Source organism: Paramisgurnus dabryanus, chromosome 12 (genome assembly GCF_030506205.2).
Source record: "Paramisgurnus dabryanus chromosome 12, PD_genome_1.1, whole genome shotgun sequence".
NCBI classification, from domain to species: domain Eukaryota; kingdom Metazoa; phylum Chordata; class Actinopteri; order Cypriniformes; family Cobitidae; genus Paramisgurnus; species Paramisgurnus dabryanus.
This window is the reverse complement of record NC_133348.1, coordinates 35,267,833-35,285,375: the sequence shown is the minus strand read 5'-3', so window position 1 is coordinate 35,285,375 and position 17,543 is coordinate 35,267,833.

The following is a 17,543-nucleotide window of genomic DNA, read 5'->3' as shown; positions in this document are numbered from 1 at the left end:
CATCCTTGCCGGGTTTGCGTATGTTAGGGACGCGTCTATCAAAAGAAGGTCCAGATTCTTTTGGGGTAGTTGCATGTTTGTTAGGTGATTTTAAATATCAACATTGGCTTTCAAACATTGTGCAGTCCGCCTTTAAAGTCGCAATGAAATTGAAATGAAAAACTATATATGTATTTTTAATAGTGTGGTATTATTAACAAATGACTTATCTGTGAGCTTCATTATTTTTTAAAAATTCGTGTGTGCTCATAATCTTTAATCAAAAATGCAAATCTCCTCCCCTCCTCAAAACGATCTCTCTTCACTTCCGGTCAAAAGTATGGCAGGTGGGCGGGGTCCGGGAGAAGATCGCAGTGATTAGCAATTAGCAACACGACCCAACTTCAAACGATCCAATCAGATCTCGATGGACAAATTCAAATCCAGCCCTGCCTTATTTCATCTCAAAAGCCGTTTCATTCGGATATACGTCACCACGGGGAAAATAAGGCAATCGCTACTTCCGTTTCATGGCGACTTTAAGGAGGCTAAAGGCTCAAAACTGTGGCTGACATTCCAACCATAACATAACTCATAACATCAAGTGTTGCATTGAATTAACGCTTGACTGTAACACAAACATTTAAAAAGGCACAATCACAACCAATTTAAACCAAATCATTTCCGTGTTTCAGTGTGGGGGATTTCCACTCTTCTTATCTTGAAAATGTAATCTGTCACCACATTAATCAGCCACCAGTGAACTTATGCACTACTTTTAGAAGTCTCAAAACTTTAGATCATAAAGAACCTTTAACATCCAAAGAACCTTTATGTTTCACAAACGTTCTTTGAGGTGAAAAAGGTTCTTCAGATTACAAAAATATATGAAAGAAATTGTCCTTTAAAGATCCTTTGACTGAACGGTTCTTTGTAGGGATGCACCGATACCGATATCAGGTATCGGCCTCGATACCACATTTTCTAAGGTACTCGTACTCGTTAAAAGTCCCCCGATACCTGGAATCGATACCACTGTCTGAGAAATGTCTATGTTTGAGCGGCTTGTAAGGGATTAATGCCTCTTGTGTTGTCCAAAGAGGCAGAGTTTACAACAAACTGGAAAACTAATCCTTTGTTTTTTTTGTTAAATTATATGACTAAAGCTGTTACCTGTAAATTTAAATCATGTTTTTTTTTATTAAGTACTCGGTATCGGTATCGGCAAGTACTGAAATGCAAGTACTCGTACTCGTATTCCAAAAAAGTGGTATCGGTGCATCCCTAGTTCTTTGAGGAACCAAAAATGGTTCTTCTATGGCATTGCTGTGTAGAACCTTTAAAGCACCTTTATGTTTAAAATAAACGTTGAGGTCCATACGCCAGAGGGGTAAAATATTTGCTTTTATTGTTTTTAAACAAAGTCGTGCATTATTGAAACATTTCCTGATTTCTATGAACGGGCACAAGTACCTGAATACTTAAGTATTTCAAAGTGACAGAAACATCCATCATGAAATATTAATCATTTTAATTTTCATCAATACCTTTTTGTAATAAACACACACAAAACACTTTTTTCCTTTCACACAGATTTGTCTTTTCCTGAGTTGGCCAGTAAGAACTAACATAATGACTAAACACGATGCTGCATGTTTTGGATTTGCCTTTTTTTCCTAACAGGACATATAATAGTGAATAACTTAGATGCTGACAAAAACTTAAGCATATCCAACAGCAATCTAATGCATACGTAAACCAAGGGCCAACTTTCCGGTCTCTCTTGTGAATCTAACACAGAAACTGCACGACTGGCCAATAGAGGCTGCCTCCAAAAGGGAGTCAATTCCACAAAAAGAAAAAAAATATATTAACAGCCTGGTATAAAAAGTGATTTTGGTCTATAAAGCAAATTTCACCCCTTTATGACAACTGTAAGCGGGGTCAATTATTATTTATTTATCGGTTAATAATTGTATTAAAGGGGACAGAGAATGAAAAAACATTTTTACCTTGCCTTAGTTGAATAACGGTAGTCTACCCGAATTCACGAGCGTGCATGATTTAAGTAAGTTCAGAGTCACGTTGGTGAGCTCGCTGAGTGCACCCCGGTGTACACATAAAACACATGAGCGTGCATGATTAAGCAGAGAAAACCTGCGCTCGTAGAGCAGGGACGTCTAAGCTGTAAAATCTGACAAACGTAGACGGGGAAGACCAGCCGGCCGCGTTGCAAATAACAAAAATAGACACCCCTGTAGACCAAGTCCATGATGAAGCCAAACTCGCGCAGAGTGGGCTCTAACATATAGGACATAGCTCATTGAGGGGGACGTGAGCCAGTGCGATGGCTTCAACGAAATAGCCCATGTGTGCTTGTCTATGCATCTATCTTATTCTCACGGCTCGCCGTTTGCTCGTCTCAGCTAGAGAGGAACAGCAGGGGGAGCACGTAACATAGATATAACAACTGTGCCTATGAAAGCAGTCCTATGAAAGCGGTCCCGTGATCTGAGGAAATTCATAGGGGCAGAGAGGCTCACTCGAGCCGCTGTGCTGGACGCTATTACAACAGCGCCTGCTCTTTTAGCTAATAGCTTTGTATTAAAAATATTGATCTTACCGGACGGCCGCAGGGGAGACCTCTTATGTGTCCACTGCACAGGGCTCTTACCATGGCAAGCGAAGGCTATCTTCGGTTCTCAGCCGGAAAGCGTCAGGGGAAGACGCTAGGCCTGGATTCCGCTGCAGGGCTTATGTCGACGGCGAGTAAGGCTTCTTTTTCTTTGGAGGAGCAAGAGGTTCGCGCTGAAGGAGAATTCAATTGAGTTCATGGCGCCCTTTTTCGGACTATTATAGGGCATAGTCCCGCCCTTTTCACGGGCTCGAATGCCATAGGTCTGTAAATTTTACAGACGTTAACCAATAGGCTTCAATCGCGGAGTAAACAGGAGTTTCCCCCATAGCGTCAGCTAACTGACATAATGCGAAGTGAACCGTATTGAAAGGGAACCATGTGTTTAAAATCCCCCACACTAATATAACTTTCTGAGAGAGGTGTTTAGGAAGCTTCTAAGGCATTACAGACCCAACTAAAATTTACATGTCACATCACAGAACAAGGATGAATACCCCGTTCAATCTATGTCACCTTTAAGCCTTAAAGTTCTGTATAATTAAGGGCGTGGTCACATGAGTGACCGGTGGATTGCCGCTGCTGTCACTACTTTTAAGTTAGGCAGGCATGGTTTCAGCAGCCAGGCACTTCAGCTCCACCCACGTTAAGCCTCTTTGCCCATTTTTGGTAATCAGGGAATGACTGGCGGAGACGTGCTTTCAGATGGCGACGGCCAGCTCCGCCCACTTTAAAAATGCTCTTTAGAAACCTATGAGTGATGTTAAAACACTATATACATGTTTTATTAAAGTAAGTCTATGATGTAAACTAACACTTAATCTCAACTGTTGGGTTCAACAACAAAAAATTCAGTTCACATTTTTGCTTAAGTTTGTATGAAAAACGACTGTATTACTGTGTTGGATTACCACTTAATATACAGTTTAAGGGTTCATAAGGTTCTAAAGCAAAATCAAACAAGAACCACTATACAAAATAAGCATACAAATTGTACATAAAATATGAGATGCTTTAACTAAGAAAGATAAAGCTGCTATCATTAAAAGTTTTCCAACACTTACCATGTTAAAATGATCTTATAAGCTTGTTAAAGAAGCCATGTTTCCATCGAGTCTTTGACTAAAACTAAATCTTGCTCTCAGACAAGGCTATAAAGAAAGATGGGGGTTAAATGACACAGCTGGAGAACAACAATAAACAGACAGGCCCTCACAGCCCAGCGCTAGATCACATGACAAGGCAAATCACAGATACAAGAGGACCTATTCTGGGAGCATTTCTGTGGTGTAACTTTATAGTTGGCCAGCAAACATCTTTGCACACTAAAATATAAAAAACACAAATAGTGGTGTGATATTGCGTGAGCAGCACAAAGGTCTTAAGTTTTGTTTAGCAGGAAACACTGATCAAATGTATAGCTTGAATGCATTTAAGTCCCTTTGGATAAAAGCATCTGCCTGACTCTGCCAAATGCAAAAATGTAAATGTAAATATATTGTACAATAATACTGTAAAGGTTGCTGTAATGTGAGTAAGTCACATGGGTGTTGTTAGGCAAAATGCGAAACAAAGCTTTTATAAAACGATTACCATGCAATATATTAAATAGTCCATGTTGTTCTTCGCATGATTTAGCATTTATTTTGGTGTGTAAGTGTGCATTAGTACATGTTGACAATCTGCGAAGTTACAAAACCCCAAACTCTACGAAGATGGGAGTTATCGTTTACTGCTGAAATCACTTTTCTTTTGACTACACTGAACACAAAGATTGTAGGCAACAGTTAACTTCCTCAACCTGTTGATGTGGACACAACGATCATTTTCATAACTCCGCCTGCTTTTGACTCACAACCTTGTTAGTAGTCTATGTTTTCATATTTAAAGACTTTACTACTGACTAAACCATGATTTAAACACAAGTTTTGTGCAGTGCAGAGTAGCGCTTGTTGTTTCTGCGAGCACAAATGCAGACATGGTTTTAATGCTTTAGTATCCTTATCTTACCAATCTGTTACGTTCTGCTCAAGCGGCGCTGGTAAAGTTAATTGATCAGCTTGCTCATCTGTATTTCCGGATTAGATTCGGGCTTGTACTGATAAGGTAGCAAAGACGATGATATTATCTGCTTTGGAAGCTGATATTTTAAATATGGTGAGGAGTGTCACATTTCCAGAATGCGCTTGAGGAATTTGCCCAGTCACAATGCACCAGATAGCTGGCCAATTGGAGCACACCGAGCTTCCTCAGAACGATGAGCTTTGCAGAAATTGACGCGCTTCAAAAAAGGCAGGGCGTAGAGGAGCAACAATAATGAATGGTATCTGTATGTGGAAAAACATTTTTTTATTTGAACCATAAACCGCTTAAACACATTGTATGACAGCAAATACACAAAATAACATTCTTTTTAGGAAAATAAATTAAAACAGGACTATGTATCAGCACAACTTTCTTGAAGAAAAATCACTAAAAGCCTTCCTTCCGCGGAAACAAATCCCTGGCCCACTGCCAAGATCAAGGGTGATGTGTAATAAATCTGCTACACAGTATTGTTGGGTGCAGCAGTCATAGCTGTGTTTTATCATAAATAAAACACAGCTATGGACCAATCAGAATCAAGACTAAAACTAAACTTTTTATAATTGACATGCCTTTGCTGGTTGATGGAAACAAGCAGCAGAACACTTTAAATATGCAGAATGTATTTATTTTAATGAGGTCAGGGGCTCATTAAAGGAGGTCAGGGGCTGTTCATCTCTAATTGAAATCAATGGAGGAGAGGCTACAGTGTGCTGAATAAACTGCTTTTCTGAGAACATTGCTTATTTTATGAATTGAATCAATAGTCTGTCTGCTAAAATTCAACATGTTTTACACTAAACATGTCAGACCCCACCAAAAATCACTCAAATAAAACAGTCCTCCTAACTACTAGCCTAACTCAACTAACTCAAAATAAATTTCACATATTGTTAAAGACAAGAAAACGGTCAATAATAAAGAACAAGTAATCAAATTATGAGCAATAGTACAAATTAAAACAAAAGAACAAACATACAAATGTTTAATTTTCAGACGGATCTAACAGTACTGGTACAGAAATTTAATTGAAAACAATGTAAATGAATACTGCATTGTCTTTAGGGCTGGAACGACGCGTCAACGTAGTCGATTACGTCGATTACGTATTTACGTCGATTTGCCGGAAATGCGTCGATGCGTCGCACTGTTTACATTTTGAAATGAAGGCGGGCTTCAGCTCCGACCGGGTGATACAAGTGTTATACCAAACAGACAGAACGCGATCAAAAGTAGGGCTGCACGATTACAGGAAAAATGATGATCACGATTGTTTTGCTCAAACTTTTGATCACGATTAAAAATACGATCATTCTTTTAGTGAAGAACTTCTATTTACTTCAGTATTTTTATTACACTTTACAGCCATGTATATAATATTATATACATTTATAGACCTATATTATAAAATATTTAATTGTTTTGTAATATCCACAGCTCCCATTCTCTTAGATCTTTTTAAGACATTTAAAATAATTCTGCAAAATTCCGCATAGATTTTGCCAAAGAAATCCGCAGAAATAACAAAAATAACTCCTTACACAGATTCCTTACAGCTGTACTACTATTGCAGCAATTAAATCAGTTCAGTTTTAACTGTCAAAATTATAAAATATCTTTTATTTATTTTAGAGCCTTTTTTATTTGTTAAATTAAGGTTTTTGATATTGACCAAGCGGTTAGCGGCCGACAGCTAACGTCATTTTGACAACTTGTTTGATCAAATGAGCCTCTCAAATCAACAATTCACTTGCCTACAATAACGTCTATATAATATATATATTTTCAGCATATAACAATGTTAGTTTAAATGTTTATTATCAACACACTATTTTTTAAAAAGCGGAGGGGGGCTGCTTTGTTGATCGCAGTCGCGGCGGGGTGCAGAAAAATAATGAATCAAAACAAAATAAACATGAAACGAAATAAACATGCAGGTTGCCTTACCTTACACATTCGCTATGCATCAATTAAAATTCAAGGCTTTACACCGCATTTTTCACATGACTACCGAAAGAAGTCTTTTATAGATTATGCATAGTATTTAAGGTTTTTATTCAGTTCTCCATATTCCCTGTTGCACTGAAGGTCCTGCTGCTGGCGGAGACGCTAAATACCGTTGCAACAGGTGCATTTCTAAACGTGGGTAGTGGACTCGTGCGATAGGTTAAACGTCTTTCTTTTACAATTTATCAATGTCTCAACGTTTCTTTTAATTAAATTATTATATATAAAGGTGGAGAAGCCTAAAAAAATCCAGAGGCCTGGCCGCATATCAACTGTGATGTTAAAAATGGTCCGAAACCCGACCCAATGGGCGTAAAAAGGCTGAAATGCAGGGCTGTAATATATATTTATATCAAATTAGAATTAAACTAAAATAAAACATTTTTGAATAAAAAAATCGCTATGATATGCCTTTTTATGTGGCAATATATATTTTTTAAACCCTTTGTCACGACTGGGATGCAGGAGTGAGGAAGTTAGGACGCAAGTGCAGGGTTCACCATGAAATAAATAACATTTATTAACAGAACTAGAAACAAAACACGAGAATAAAACAACGGGCAGGTAACACAGGAACATCCAATACAAGAAACAGGAACAGACATGAAAGTAGTGACAATGACAATGATCCGGCGACAGGTGAGAAACAGACAGCAGTATAAATACACAACACTTAACAGGGAACAGGTGTGATGAATCAGTCCGTGAATGTCCAGGTGACGTAATCGGAGAGACAAACAAAACATGACACGGATCACCGTGACATGACCCCTCCCTCTACGAGTGGCTACCAGACACTCACATAAACAAAACCAACACAAAAGTCTGGTAGCGAGAGTCCAAGGGAGGGGTGGAGGGCTTGGGGACCCTGGCGAAGCCGGCAGCCGCCGGGATGAGACCAACAGGAACGGTAGGCCGGACTGCGCCAGGAGAACCGGAGCGATCGCTCCGATAACCGAGGCAGACGAATTACCCCCCTCCTGGGAATCGCCGACGATCAGCTGCCCCCGGAAGTCATCTCCCATCCCCTCGCGGAAACGGAGACCCTCTCACGGTAGCCACCCCGGGGAAATGATCGGGCGTGGTCCGTTCCGGATCCTCCTGCGAGCAGGATGGTGGTCCTCCGAGGGACCGTCGACGACGACTCAACCGTTGGGGGACCGCCTGGGCCGATCCTCCTCCCGCGTGCTCGCAGGAGCGAGCGATCGCTCACGGTGGTCCCCAAGAGACATCGGGGCTGATGGGGAATGAACCCCGATGTCACTACTCCCCCTCGACGAAACTCCTGGGGGAGCCGCCCTCCGTGAACCCGCTACGTCCAGTCTGGCCGGATCATTCTGTCACGACTGGGATGCAGGAGTGAGGAAGTTAGGACGCAAGTGCAGGGTTCACCATGAAATAAATAACATTTATTAACAGAACTAGAAACAAAACACGAGAATAAAACAACGGGCAGGTAACACAGGAACATCCAATACAAGAAACAGGAACAGACATGAAAGTAGTGACAATGACAATGATCCGGCGACAGGTGAGAAACAGACAGCAGTATAAATACACAACACTTAACAGGGAACAGGTGTGATGAATCAGTCCGTGAATGTCCAGGTGACGTAATCGGAGAGACAAACAAAACATGACACGGATCACCGTGACACCCTTGCTGCTCACGGTGCTTATTGGACACATATCCTTAGCTAACTTACATGATACTCGATCCGTTATTGTTGTCTGTGTCGTGGATGGTCGGGGATTTTTTATGGTTGCGGCTTGTGTCTTCAGCTTTTGAAACTCTTGATATTTCACGTTTGGACGGAACAGGAGCACGGTTTGCACAAGACTCGTGACTTACCTTATCATCACTTTCCTCAAATCCGAAATATCCAAACAATGGAGTAGGCCTATATGACCCTTTTTGGGAATTAAACATACATATTTCTGCACTTTCTTCTTGTTGCTCTGCCATTATGTTCGAATGACTGTAAATCTCGTGATGCTAATGTATTTCTACCTTAACACAGACTGCACTTGAAAAGAAACACTCCGTTTACTCTGACTCCGCCCATAACAAACACTTTGCTTGATTCTAGACGTGTGTTTTGTGCTTGGTCTTTGCACATTAATCGCGACGATTGTCATTAATTAATCGTGGGGCACGCATATCGTTATCATGATAAAAATACGATTAATCGTGCAGCCCTAATCAAAAGTGTGGGAATACTTTAAGCAGAGACCAAATAAAACACATACTGTGTAAAACTGAAATGGCATACCACAGCAGCGCAACACCTGTGTATGATCATCTTAAAAGAAGAAAACCTGGTGCTCTCCGACCTCAAAATGACGAGACGTCAGCGTAAGAATTTGAACTATTACAGTAAGTTTTTATACTTACTCTATAAACAATAGAATCAATACATATTGTGCTTAATACAGCTGCGTTTACATCTTCGTTTAATACGAGCTGCGAGACGCCTGACAGACGTGACATTGCATCGCTTCTGGGCAGTATGTTGAAACAGTAAATAAAGAGCAGGACATGTTTTTATATTAAGAAGTTATGAAATAATAAGTTACTGTCACATTGAGAACTGATAGGCATGTGCCCGCGTGCACTGAAAGCCAGCTGGCAGTGCGGAGTTCCCAATGAACGTCTTTTTTGCGAATATGTGCGCAGATATTACAGAAGCTCGTCTTGTAAGGTATTCCTGACATGCGTTTATTTAAAGTAACAGCGGCGTAAACGCTGTTTATAAAATATTAGAAGATCATACTAACTGAACTTGTTTTTTACCCGGAACTTAAGAAAAGTTAAATGTTAAAGTTAAATGAGAATGCAGTACTACTAATAGTAATAATATTAACAGTAATAATATAACCATTACATCTTATATAAGGGTTCATGAATCACAATGAACTTATTTTTACTTCAGTCTGAACTAATGCTGAGTTAATGCATGTACTAATCATAAACTAATGTTTAAAATATTAATATATGCCTATTTTATTGTTTAAGGTGAATAATGCCTCTTTTAAAGTGGCACTGCCACTTTATTTTTCATGTTGAAAATTTTGGTTTGTGTGTTTGTTTAATTAAGAAAATGCTTAAATAAAATGTTAGCGTTAATGGCAGATGTTACATTTATTATTTGTTGGGGAATTATATGTATAAAAAAATCATTAGACTATTCGATTAATCGAAAAAATAATCGATAGATTAATCGGTTGAAAAAATAGTCGATAGTTGCAGCTCTAATTGTCTTAACTGTGTAAATTAAATACAGATGAATCCATATTAAAGAATGTGAATCAGTCAAAAACAGTCAACAGTGAATGATAACTTTGTTTGTGTTGTTTGATTAATCTATACTAACACTAGTGCAAGGTTTATTTAGGGTGCTGTCGGTTTAAGACCTAATACACAGATCCACTATACTGTTACATGCACATCATTTCATAAACGACAATGTTTACAAGTATAATCACGACACTCTGAGATAATGATATGCCGCTCAAGTGCAAGAAAACATGAACTCACTATTTTAGGGCTGCAACAACGAATCGATTAAATCGATAAAAATCGATTACTAAAAGTGTTGGCAACGAATTTCTTATTTGATTCGTTGTGTCGCGTGACGCAGAGACGTTTAATAAAAAAAAGGAAACACTTCAGTTAAGCGCGGAGCGGAGTGAACACACTCGCATTGCGTCCCAAACCGCCTAATTCCATACTATATAGTAGGCAAAGAGTACGAGAAGTAGTGCTTTTCGCCTACTATATAGTATGAAAGTATGCGGTTTGGGACGGAGCGTCGGTCTCTCTTGCGCACTGTTGCTTGCAGAGTTCGGTGCCTCATAGACAGGGCGGAGGAAAGACAGTGCGCCGGAGAAATGATAAAAAAAAACAAAGGTAGAGGAAAACCATATTGTCAGTGTGGCGACACGCTTATGCTTTATGGAGCGACGACAGCGAGAAAAAAAAGTTTCTAGAACGAATAAAAAACTCCAATGATATTAAACAAAGAAATAAAACGTTGAGAGAGAGAGTTGTATGAACGCTTTTCCCCGGACCTGTATGTTAAATCATCGCGCCGTCACTCTCCTGCTGTTCTGTACTGCGCGCTCCAGGTCATGCCGAGCAAGGAGACGCGCGTGCCCGGCCCAACATACAGTACATCATACAGTAAGTGCCGCCTGTTGTTGCATAAACATCGTCTTACATTTTTTAAAGCGAAGTAATGAATGGTGTATTTGCATTATGCGCGGGAGTAGAAGACGCATCTTCCGTTTTCACAAGACGCATTTATGTGGCCAAATGTAAATGGAACAGTTTTAACAAAGAGATCTGATCAGAGAAAACACATAAAGTCAAATATAAGGTACAAAGCTGTCACTGGGGCAGTACCCTTTATAAAAGGTCCTAATATGTGCCATTTAGGTACAAATATGTATCTTTGAACTGCCAATATGTACTTTTGAAGTACTAATATGCACTTTTTGGTAAAGGTGTACCTTTTTGAAAGGGTACTGTCCACTCCAGTGACAACTTTTGTACTTTTATTTCTGAGAGTGTACTCATATTATCTTTTTGATCCCATCAAGAGAGGCTTCTTGATTGGAAATGCATCATAAAAAAGTCAATATATTTGGCAGATGTAAAGCATACATCTGTATTTTTTTGTGTTAGTCCATTTTTATTTTATTATTATTGTAACAGCTCAGGTGTGTTCAAGGAGCAACATGTTTGTGCAATTTCTTCTCTTTTAGTTCTGTTTTGAATAAGGGGTTGGAAATGAATGCTTTTCTTGTTTTTTGTTTTTTATCCGATTCATCAATTAATCGAACAAATAATCGACAGATTAATCGATTATTAAAATAATCGTTAGTTGCAGCCCTACACTATTTACAGGCTGTCTGAACAATTCGCGTGTTTACGCTCAATGTCGTAAAAAGCAGCTTTCAAGGATGTGCTCTCCGAATAGACATACACACCAATCTTCTCAAACAGTGCGTGAGTAGCGCATTGAAATCCGTTTCATGTCTTCTTTAAATGAATATGTAAATTGGCAAGGCCTTAAAACGTGCAAATGATAAACTTCCGTGATGGTGCCGCACTGGCCCAATGATCATTCACGCTGGCCCTAGGCCATCGGGCTATCAGTGCAAATTTTTACTTGTATTTGGCGCTTAGTGTAAAATTTAGTCCCTGTTAATGCCTAACATTAATCTGAAAACAAAGCAGACTCCTCACAGGCACTGTAAGCGTATACCCAAGTAACTCAGTCTAGTCATTGAAAGGATACTGACTAGAGGAAGTAGTTGTCAAAGGAAAAATAGAAACAGATGACTAAAACAAGCACAGATTCACATCTCTATGCATGCTTACACATAAACAGGCTTAAGCTTCCGAGAAAAAGAGCATACTACACCCTAGAAAAATGCTGGGTTATTTTCGACACAATGCTGGGTTGTTTCAACCCAAAATGATGGGTTGTTTGTTTATACCCATTGTTGGGATAATTATAAACATTTTCTGGGTTAATTTGACTCAACGGCTGGGTTTGTCCCTTTTTGACCCAACGCTGGGTTGAAAATAACCCATAATTTTTAGTGTAAAATTTCTACTACTATTTACAAGTATGAAACTAAATCAAAGTATCCCAATCTTATTTTTGTCAGCTAAACTATACTTAAGGGTATCTTCTTATTCTTTCCTTTGAATTGTTAAATATCTGCTGCAAGCTTCCAAAAAAAAACAGCATTTGCTGTAGATACAATGCAGAATTACAGATCAATCATTTGAATAAGAAGAATTAAGAAAACCCAAACACCTTCTTTTTGTTTGTGTTTCTGCTCATTATTTCCCAGTGATCTCTTGGTTCAGAAAATCTGCTACAGCCAGTACAAAAATGTAAATACACAAGCCAGAGCAGCTTTACTAATATTCTAAAATGTGGCACATAGTAACCATCAATAATGAGTAGGTGTGTCCAAACTTTTGACTGGTTATGTGTGTCAAAGAGCAGAAGATTTAACAGTCAAATAACCAGCCTTCAATGTTAGGCCAAGGCAAATTTGAGTCTGTGAGTTGAGTTTTTGAGACCTGGTTATAAACAAAAAGGAACTGTGGTAATAAGTAACCCAGCACTGCCTCATTTGGACCACTGACCTAATTCTCTTTTTAATGTCCCGCTCTGGAAGCCTGCCAGCAGCAATGCTAACTTCAAATATACTATAAGTAAACACTGACATTAAGATCCATGACTCTTTAAGTAGGAATTTGGAGACATATGGATTTTTAAACACAGTTGCTTATCTCTCTTATCTATCTAGGATCAGGAAATAACAGGAACAGCCTGACACCCTAGCGTGGGGTCGGCCACAGGCATGGCTGGGAAAGGAACTGGGTGTGTCCACAATTCCATCTCAGCCACAATAGGTCCTAATTTCCTAAAAACTAGTGCCTATTTGTAATGACTTCCCCAACATATAAGTGCCAGGAATCAATGGCTGGCTGCTTCTTAAAGGGATAGTTCATCCCAGATTGAAAAATAGCAGATATTTTAGTCCCCCTTAAGCCATTTAATGTGTATATGATTTTGGAGTTATATTAAATAATATCCTTGTTCTTCCTAGCTTTGCAAAGGTACTGAATAGGGGCCATTTCTTTGAAGCCCACTCATCAACAAAAAAAGAAATCCATATGACTCTGGTCAGGGCTCAACTTAAAGGACTGCACGGTTGCCCGGGGCAAGCGTGAGAGACGTTCGGGGCAGTAAAAAGAATTGTCACTTGCCTGATTGGGCCAGTGCTTCATCCTCAGTCACTAAAATATATTTTCATCAATGTATATTATTTAACATCTTGGAAGCAGACATTTACTTGAGTAAAACACAACGAAAAAAATGATGCAATATTTTGCACATTTTGCTTTCAGTTTACAGTTTACAGCAGAAATGTTGGGAGCCTTTTTTCATTGGAACATGTCTGTTGTATATGTATACAATTATATTTGACTTTTGAATTATTATTTTAAAATATGTGACACTGACATTTTTTATTGGGGCCAGTGAAATTTTTGGTAGGGCAAGTGAAAACCTGAACCACTGGCCCGACCAGGCCAGTATAAAAAATGATTTGCGTTGAGCCCTGCTGGTGCATAAATATATGTCTTACGAAATAAACTGATACATTTGTGAGAAAAAAACAATTCTTATTTTGTGCATATTTAGCGAATAACACTAGTTAGATAAAAAATGTCGGCATACTAGCTCCACGTTGCCAAGTAAGACGACCCCTGGTTCTCACAAGTTTTGTGAACGTGTTTCGTTATGAGGTATATGACAATTAGTCATGAGACCCGCGAGAACCGATGATTCCTTTAAATCCAAATCCTAGTTATCTGCCTACCTATCATGAACAGATTCAGAGTAATTCAGCTGGGTTTTTATATGTGCCTGACAGTAAAGGTTAATTATCTGCATGCATGGGCATTTTGCATGCCCCACATGTAATCCTAATCGAATCTAGAAAGCATGTAGCAACATGACATGCAAACTGGCAAGAAAATTATTTTTGTAAAGATGTTCAAATAGCTACGAACATTCCTCAGAGATTGAGTCATATATCCTGCTTCTTTCACAATTCTCTTGCTAAGTCTTATATTTTACGTTGATTATAACACTGACTGAGTTTCTTCCTGCAGACCACTGCATTATCTCACCCCTACAAGCAAATCTTATCTTGAGCTAAAGTCTCCAGACGGTGACCACTCATCAGACCAGAGATCGTTCTGTGTGACTGTTTGGTTTGGGTTTAGATTCAGTAAAAAACTGAAAAAGTATCTCTTTAACACAATGGAGTCCTACAAGACTGCTAACAAAATTTCTACCTTAATTAGAAACCAATCCGAATGAAATCAAACGAGTATCCTCTGAAAGCCAAAGATTTAATTGGATGAGTTAAACCCCCAAATTTTTTGATTTCACAAAAATATACCTGAGATACATACATCATACGTACATATACAGTAATCATATAAACACACACACACACACACACACAGTTTTAGAGGGGTTTTGGCCACCTTTTATGGCCGGTCAAGCTGGGAGACCAGCTGACCCACCAGCTTGACCAGACTGGACGACCTGCTCAACCAGCTTTGTCAGGATGCGAGGACCAACCAACTAGCTTAGTCAAACTGGCAAAGCTTCCAGCATGGTCAAGCTGGTTGATCTCCCAGCCTGACCAGCGAAGACCAACTTTGTGTCCAAAACCCTCTAAAAGCAGCTGAATCAGCTAAAACCAGGCAGGGAAACCAGCTAAAACCAGCCAACCAACATGCTGGTGGTAGCTGTTTATTTTGAGCAGAGTTTGCAAAAACATCTGAGTGTAAAGTTTGTTTATTACAAATAGACATATTTATTAGAATTTCTTAGTATTATCATGTTTTGGGACGCTGTACAAGCTTCTTGTGTGCTTCATTGAAAGAAGGAAAAAAATTGAGCTAAATTTTTTTAAATAGGCTATAAAGTTAAACTGACTAGCATCTTCAAATGCACGGGACTGACAGTTTGGTTTAATGGTTAGCGTTGTAGTCGTCGCGACCGAATGACGGACATATGGCATTTAGCTCAAACTTTCAACTTTTGTAGTTTACTTGTGAAGACAGTGCCTAACATCGTTAAATTCCGCCACGAAAACATCCTGCAAGCATATTACTTCACATGCACGCTTACAAAATTAACGCACCTCACAAAAATTTTACTTTTCAACCGGTACAGAAGTATGAGGCGTAAACTTTAGCAAGCACTTACCAATACAAGATGATGATAAAGTTGAAAACTTCGTAGGACGTCAACTCAACAATCCCAGATAAAGTTGCATTTATGTTGACGAGGTCTCTCTAGCATAACAAAACGTTCAAAAATTACAACGAAAGGTTTTTCCTGCTCAAACTCATCCGTTTGTTGCTGACAGACAGTCAGATCAAGTTCTCCGCCTATCGCCCTCCGCTTTTTTCGAAAATCATCGAGTGCGCATGCGCAAGCACTGTCATATCATAGAGGGTGCGTGTATTGTACAGTTTGTGTGTGTCCAAACGAAAACATGATTTAGTTTGTTTGTTCAATAAAGTAAATAACTGTATTTATCAGTCTAGTTTGCATGTCACATTTTAGGTGGTTTGTCCTTTACTTTACGTCCAACATGATTTCATGGAAATCCGTGTTAGTCACGGAACATTTGTGTGACTTTCTTGTCTTAACAATAGCTTATAGTTTGAATTTTTGCACTGCTATTGCTGTGAAAACACATTATACAGGTTTCATTTGTGAAATAACCAATATTCTTGTTGTTGACATTTTGTAACTCAAGAATTTTCACTTTTTTAATGAAATATCTCAGACCATTATTTCACTTGAAATATGCATTGTTCTCCTGTTATAAATATGGACAGTATAGGGTTTTTCAGCCAAAATGGTTAAAAACTTGTCATTATCAAAATGCACATCACCACAAAGCATGTCAAGACACATCACAAACATCCTTATCACCCAAACACTACCTACATTACTGAAAAAAGACAGCAGATTCTCACAATGTCTTAAAAGTTCAGTGAGAATGTTATGCCAAAGAATGAGAGGGAAGCCTGGGAAAACTGAACACATGTTCACATTTGAAGTCAGACCACTTAAGTGAAGCTCATATTTTATAAAAAAACATCAAGAGATTATAGAGACTGATGTGTCAGTGAACAGCTACAGAAAAGCAAACATCACAATGACTTTAAGTTCAACTTGAAACTAAGTTCAACTTGAAACTAACCCTAACCCTAACCTAACCCTAATCCATTCATTTATTTAGCGGAATTTCAATTGCCCAAAGTGCTAGACAATTTTAAAACCTAAAAAGGCATAAAAGGCATAAAAATAGCAATTATCAGCTTAACAAAATTAATGCAAAATAGAAAAAAACAGATGAAAATATAAAAAGAAGATACAGTATTTAAATAACTTGCTATAGGCATGGTCTATCTTCTACAAAAACTGGAGTAAAAAGATTTGCATAACAAATGAGGTTCTTTAAGATCATGCACTCTCTATGTGCATTAACATTAATGGGAGGTGCCACTCAATGAATACATTAACCTTGAAGTTTAAGTTTCACCTCAGGTCATTTTTGTTTGTAGTGCAATAGTTTCAATGACGTATGATGACTGGTTGATAAGGTAAAGGAACATAACAATGGCTTGGTTTAAATGTCTAAGATATTTCAGACAAGACCCAACAAGCCCAGAAGTAACCTAACAGCATCTCACAAGCAAACATCTTGAGTAGATGTTTGGCTTTTGTCTGTAGCCATCAGTACAGTTTTTTGATTAAGTAATACAAGGTGTGTAAAATCCACCTTAAACATGACATGTATAAACATGCATTTATTGTTTTCCCATATATCAAAAAATATATTTCTCTGGCCAAAAACATGTTTAAATATATGCTAAAATAATTATTTTGTGAAAGTAAAGCTTAATTAAATATATCTTTTAATTTGAAAACATATTTTGTTTAAACATATATTTCAAAATGTAAATACATTTTTAATTTAAAATATGCTTTAAAAAATATATATTTTTCCTTTCCAAAATAGTTTTTACAAAATGTATAAGATGTATAACTATTGGAGTTAAGCAGCTTAAATTTAATTTGAACCATATGGTTACAGGTTTGTAACAAACAAAGTTTTTCTTCCCAGGTTGCTCTTCTGCATTGTTGGGTCTGCCATATCGCATCTTCCTCTTCACAATACCCCATAGATTTTCCATGAGGTTAAGGTCAGA